Consider the following 7659-nt stretch of genomic DNA (forward strand, 5'->3'; position numbering starts at 1 on the left):
ACTCAGATGAGACGCAGGGACGTTAGAAAGTATTCTTCAGTTGTCAGGAAGTGGAACAATCTGGAGAGTGATGTAGTGGAGGCAGGATCCATACATAGCTCTGAGAAGATATACAACAAAGCTCGTGGAGCAGGGAGAGAGCAGACTTAGTCGTTATCAGCGAAGAGGCGGGGCCAGGAGCTATAACTAAACCCGTGAAACCACAAATAGAGTACAAATAGATGAATACACACACACACAGCCTTAGAGTTGTCAGGAAGTGGAACAATGTGCAAAGTAATGTGGTAGAGGCGGGATCCGTACGTAGCTTTAAGAAGAGGTATGATAAGGCTCTTGAAGCCAGGAAGGAGTAGACCTGGTAGCGACCAGCTGTGAGGCGGCTCCAGGAGCAGTGAATCGACCCCTGCAACCACGTACAGGTGAGTACCCATACAAAACTGTCTCGCTCCTAGCTCTCAGTTCTTTAGCTAATTACTTCGTTAATTATAACTCTCTCTTTCAGTACCTAGTAGTCTCTCCTTGCTAAAATTTAAGAATATTTAAGTTATAAAACCATACAGTATTTCATAATTACCTAAACATTAAAACCAAACTGAATTTGGTTTACTTGGCACATTGTGTTTAGTGAATATTACTGTACTTCCCGGCTGTGACTTTCTTAGCTTAAACAAAGTTACAAACATTTAGCTCCACTACGTGGCACTTTTCTCTCTCCTCTTCACGAATATATTTCATAATTCTCATCTCTTTTATCATAGTTCTTATTTTTTCTATTTTCAACATAAATTACCATTTTCTGTTTCTATCAACATTCTGTAACTCCCGGACTATTTATTTTTTTTTGCCAAATTATAAACTTTGTAGCGTTTTTTTTCCGTATTTTTTACTATCTTTCATTTATTTTTTTACCTTATCAATATTTTTAAAAAATTTCTTATATTTTAATGGTTACCATATTTACCACCATGATGGAACTCTTGTTTATTATCTGAATCAACTGCCGGATACATGCCTTCACATATACACAATAATTCTCAATGAAGAAGCGGAAAAGAATCCTTCCACCGTAAGCCACGTGTGAGTAGTAAGAGGCGAGTAAAATTCAGGGAGCAAAGGGCTAGTAACCCCCTTTTACACCATGAATTGATGCAGATATTTCAATTATTTCATCCCCAGAACTTATGTTTTCCAAGATAAACAAAGAAAGATAATGTGTGGCAAGTAATCAAAAATAAAACATTGACAGGTTGTCATAGTTATGCAAATTTCAAGACAATCCAAAAAAAAATCTACTAAATAGAGCTTACATGGTATTAAGATAATACTACAAGGTAAACAAGATATCCTGAGAAAAGAAACTGTATTGTTACCGGTATTGTTCTATAGTATCTTATGAAAATTACAGTACTGCAGTCTTTAAAGCATTACGAAGTGTTGAAGACAATTTCTGGTCATTACCACCGAGTGGAGATAATGTGAAAGAATATTAAATATTTGTTTCCACATGTGGGAAACATGTCTCAGTATTTGTCTTTCTCGGGGTAAACAAAGAAAATAATGTTGCATTATTCATATTAAAATGTACAAAACATTGGGTTATTCTAAGTTAATTCTCAAGAGTATGTACAATGAAAGGGACTATTATTACTCTTATTGATTTTTTATAAACACATCGGCCGTTTCCTACAGAGGCAGGGTGATCCGAAAATTTTTTTTTTCATCATCATTCACTCCGTCACTGTCTTGCCAGAGGCGCGCCTACACTACAATTAAAAAACTGCAACATATCAACACCCCTCCAGAGTGCAGGCACTTTACTTCCCACCTCCAGGACTCATTTCCGGCTAATTGGTTTCCATGAATCCCTTCATAAATGTTATATTGCTCATACTCCAACAGAACGTCAAATCATAAACTATTTGTCTCCAGTAACTCCTATCTAACATGCTCACGCACTTATTGGAAGTCGAAGCCCCTCGCGCACAAAACCTCCTTAACCCCGCCCACTAACCTTTCCTAGGCAGATCCCTATCCTGCCTTTCTTCCACGACAGAATCATACGCCCTCCAAGTCATTCTGTTTCGTTCCATCCTTTTTAAATGTTCAAACCACCTCAACAACTCCTCCTCAGCTCTGCTCCTCCTCCTAATTTTCAAACTACGGATTCTCTGCACAATATTCACACTGAATATTGCCGTCAGACATGACATCTCCACGCCTCCAGCCTTTTCCTTGTTGCAACATTCACCACCCATGCTTCACATCCGTATAAGAGCGTTGGTATAACGTCACTCTCATGCATTCCCCACTTTGCTTCCATGGATAACTTTCGTTGTCACCACAGCCTCCTCAGTGCACCACTCACCTTCTTCCCTAGTCAGTTCTATGATTCACCTCTTCTTTCATAGACCCATCAGCTGACACGTCCACTCCCATATATCTGAATATATTCTCTTTCTTCATACTCTCTCCCTCTAATCTGATATCCGTTCTTTTATTACCTTTTTTTTTGTTATTCTCATCACCTTACTCTTTCCAATGTTAGCTTTTAATTTCCTTATTTTACATACCCTACCAAATTTGTCCACCAACCTCTGCAACTTCTGTTCAGAATCTCCCAAAAGAACCTTGACAAAAGTAACTGTAACAATTCCCACTTTGTGTTAGATTCTATATCTTTTAATCCCAGACCTCTTGCCAACACCTCAGCATTCACTTCTCTTATAACCCCATCTATAAATATATTGAACAACCATGGTGACATCACACATCCCTGTCTTAGGCCTACTTTTATTGAGAAACAATCTCCCTCTCTCCTACATACTCTAACCTGAGCTTCACTATCCTCGTAAAAACTATTCACTATTTTCAGTAATCTACCACCTATTCTATACATTTGCAACACTGTTCCTCTAACCACCCTATAATGTCTTTTCCAAATCCATAAATGCATCAAAAAACCTCTTTACCCTTATCTAAATACTGTTCACCTATGTTTCACTGTAAATACTTGGTCTACATACCCCCTATCCTTCCTAAAGCCTCCTTGTTCATCTGCTATCCTGTTCTCCATCTTTTAATTCTTTCAATAATAACTCTACCATACATCTTACTAGATATTCTCAAAAGGCTTATTTCCCTATAATTTTTACTCTTTTGTCCCCTTTGTCTTTGTACAAAGGAACTATGCATGCTCTCTGCCAGTACCTAGGTACCTTCCCTTCTTCCATACATTTATTAAATAAAAGCACTAACCCTTCCAAGACCTGCTTATAACATTTCTGTCTTGATCCCATCAGTTCCAGCTGCTTTGCCTCCTTTCACTCTACTCACTGCCTCACATACTTTCCCTACACTCACAACTAGTTCTTCCTCACTCTTACAAGGTGTTATGCCTCCTTGCCCAATGCACGAAATCACAGCTTCCCTTTCTTCATCATCTTTTAACCTTTCTTCAAAACATTCCTTCCATCTTCCTGATTCCTCTAACTCTCCATCTAAAAACTCTCCTCTCCTTTTTTAACTGTCAAATCCATTCATTCCCTAGGCTTTCTCAGCTTATTTATCTCATTCCAAAACTTTTTTTTTATAATTGATAGCTTCTCACTCTCGTTTGTTCTTCTTTTACATTCCTTCACCACTCTCTTAACCTCTCTTTTTCTCTCTCTATATATATACTCATCCCTCCTTGTTTCACTTCTGCTTTGTAAAATCACTTTCATATGATAACTTTTTTTCTCTTTCTACTTTCTGTAGCTTATCATTTCACCAATCGCTCTTCTTCCCTCCTGCACCCACTTTCCTGTAACCACAAACTTCTGCAGAACTCTCTAGCACTACTTTCTTAAATCTACCCCATACCTCTTCTATCTCATTGCTTATACTCCCACTAGCCCATCTTTCTTCTAATAGTTGTATATATCTTACCCTAACTGCCTCCTCCTCTAGTTTATAAACCTTAAGAACATAAGAAAGAAGGAACACTGCAGCAGGCCTACTGGCCCACGCGAGGCATGTCCAATTCTTCTACCGGCTTAAGCCAATGCCTTGATCTAGTCAGGTCAGTCACATGCACTCAAGGGAGGAGCACGGCATCCGACCTACTAGCACAAGCTAGTCAGGCCCTACTCACACCCACCCACACCCACTCAGGTATTTATCCAACCTATTTTTAAAACTACATAACGTCTATTACCAAACCAGTGCTTTCCTACATCCTTCCTGATTCTGAATTTTTTCAATTTAAAACCATTGCTGCGAGTCCTGTCTATGGTAGATATTTTTAGCACGCTATTCACATCCCCTTTATTAATTCCTGTTTTCCACTTATACACCTCAATCATATCCCCCATAATTTTACGCCTTTCTAGAGAGTGCAGATTCAGGGTCCTGAGTCTATCCTCATAGGGAGGACTTCTGATACATGGGATCAACTTTGTCATCCTCCTTTGTATGTTTTCCAGGGCATTTATATCCATTACATAATACGGTGACTAAAAGTGCGCAGCATCTACCTTTTACTCTCACTGTAGCTACAACTAAAAAATTATTTGATATATCTGTGGCCTCTATAAACATGCAGTCTTTTGTCTACCAATACATAGTCCGACACACTACTGCCATTTCGCTTTGTATCATATCTTATATACTTTTTTATTCTCTTTTTTTTTTTTCAAAAAATATGTATTACCTATTACTAAACCCAATTTTATACAAAGTTCAGTCATATGTCCCCATTATTATTTATACCTGGCATCCTAAACTTACCTACCACACCCTCTCTAACCGTTTCACCTACTTTAGCATTTAAGTCCCCTACACACTCGCTTAACATCTCCCAAAATCTCTCTCTCTCCTCTAACACTCCTCTCTTCTCCAGGTGCATACACTTATTATAACCCAATTTTTGCATCCGACCCTTATTTTAATCCACATAATCCTTGATTTTATACACTTATATTCCCTCTTCTTCTTCCATAACTGATCTTTCAACATTATTGCTACACCTTCCTTAGGTCTAATTCTCTCAGATATTCTGAATTAATCCCATTTATATCTCCCTTCTGAACCACCTGTTCTCCCTTCAACTTTGTTTCACTTAGGGCCAGGATATCCAATTTCTTTCCATTCATAACATTAACAATCATCTTATTCTTATCATCTGTACTACATCCACGCATATTCAAACATCCTATCTTTATAAAGGTTTTCTCCTTATTTTTAATGATTTATACAGGAGAAGGGGGTTACTATCCCATTGTTCTCGGCATTTTAGTCGCCTCTTACGACACACATGCCTTACGGAGGAAAGATTCTTTTCCGCTTCCCCATGGAGATGAAAAAAATAGATGAAAGGAATTATTATTATTATTATTATTATTATTATTATTATTATTATTATTATTATTATTATTATTATTATTATTATGTTATGTATTTGTTTAAATTACCAGATGATATACCATTATGACTCACAAGGAAAACTACAAAGCAACGTAAGAAATGTAATTTTTTTTCTGTGTCAGTATGCTATACTTGGTAAATCTTCTTCTTATAAATAAATATGGAAAGACCTCAAAATCTGGGAAGATATAACTTCACTTCTAAAGATTGCTTCTAGGAATGGGATCCCTCAAGAAAGATGAATGACCTGGTCTGCTCAAGCCATTTATTTTTCATCGTTATCCACTTACATCCTGACCTGTCAAAGAATGTTTATCTTGTAAATGGTTTAGAAAAGCAGACAAGTTGAAGAATGAGACACTTGTGCAACATCTGGAAGTCTTTATTACAGATACGTTTCGCCAGCCAGTGGCTTCTTCAGTCCAAAACAGAAGAATTTTACAAGATGAGGAGGAGACTGAGGTAATCAGTCCCTCAGTCTGGAGCCTGTGTTCAGTCCATCACTCAAGATTATTTTTTTTCAGTATTTTTGAATATGTATTATACCTACAGGTCACATGTCTCTCACTAACTCACATTAATAATTCTTTCATTAATTTATAACTCTATTTCTCATAATTTCTCATCACACACATTTTTGTGTGTAAGGATCACTTACCTAAACTAGGGTGAGGAGAATGTCATATTTTTACTGTCTTCAAAACTATTCATAATAACAAATTTCTGATCAAAAAATATTTTCATCGTATCATGTGACCATTGTTTTGCCATTTTGTGTACATTACCATCAACGGCTTCAAAATTTCAACAGTGTGTATCCTACTTAGAAGATTGGTATATTTAGGTGAGTGTGTTGATGCCATTTTGCCGTCATCAGGATTAGAAACCTCATCAAGGGAGTCTGGTAAGGTTCCCTAAGTGATGCTCTAGACCACTCAGCCACAGATGCTTCAAAACTTAGGCAGTCAGGTTTACAAGCTATGTTTCTTCCCAGTCCGAGCACACCAGTGGGCCTCAAGCATGATCCTGGGTTAGGAAGAAACATAGCTTATAAACCAGGCTGCCTAGCTTTTGAGGCATCTGTAACCGAGCGGTCAAGAGCGTCACTTGGGGAACCTTGCCAGACTCCCCTAATGTGATTTCGAATCTTGCTGACTACGGTCTTTCTCTATACATACCTCCCTTGTTTCTGCGAGGTGCATTGATGTGAAAATGTCTTGTGAGGTCAGAACATGCAGGAAGAAAATGAAATAGCTTGAAACCATGCTTGAGGCCCATGGCTTGTAAACCAGTCTGCCTAGCTTTTGAGGCATTTGTGGCCGAATGATCTAGAGTGCCACTTGGAGAACCTTGCCAGACTTTCGAATCCTGCCCCCTCATGCCCCACCAGGCCACCAGGGTGAAATTTCCTACCTCTTCCACGTAGTATATCGCTGCATTCACTATGATGACCTCCTCCACAACGTTGTTCCACCCAGCATGTACCACTCCTATAGTGTAGCCTATTGAATGGATGTTAATCAGGAGGAAGCTAGCAGCCAAGGCAGTGGCACGGCTAGCAATGCTAGGAGAGGCAAGTGTCGATGGTGTTTACAGGTTCAAAGCCTTAGTTCTAATTGTTTTCTCTGCAAAACTTGGTAGCTGCCCTGGTTCAGGATGTCTTTCCGTGGAAAGTGATGAGCACCTGAACAGGCTCCAACAGACCTCATCACGGAAAATTAAAGCAACATCTACCAGGACGCTCACACATTCTCAAAGCAACCTGTGCACACGCAAGGTGAGAGACTCAGAGACTTCTAGAAAGAAGTAAACGATGGTTCCACTCTCCTAAATGTTCATTCAACCATCAAGGTATGGCGCAACTTTCTTCTTTTTGGCACTCAGAAAGAAACCTGTTATTAGTATTTAAGGAAAATGACAATAATATTGCTGATGCACTGCGTTCCCCCGATGAATAATTCTTAGGTTTAAAATGTTTCATTAATGAAAAAAGAACAAGCTAACCCATTTTTTTTAGCAACGAAAAACTGTAGGAGAAAGCCTTAGAGAATTATGCACTACATGATAGAAGCTAACAGAGCATTGAACTCCAGTATGTCCCTAATATACACGAACTTCTTCCCGTCCAGTCTTAGTGTTGTTAGTGACAAGCATGGTGAGTGGTTTTATCAGGATATCAGTACAATAGAGGTACTCTGTCAGCTGCATTGTCCCGGCATGAAAGGTGGATTAGTGTTGGTTTCTTCAGAGAAACAA

Source organism: Cherax quadricarinatus, chromosome 5 (genome assembly GCF_038502225.1).
Source record: "Cherax quadricarinatus isolate ZL_2023a chromosome 5, ASM3850222v1, whole genome shotgun sequence".
Taxonomy (NCBI): Eukaryota; Metazoa; Arthropoda; class Malacostraca; order Decapoda; family Parastacidae; genus Cherax; species Cherax quadricarinatus.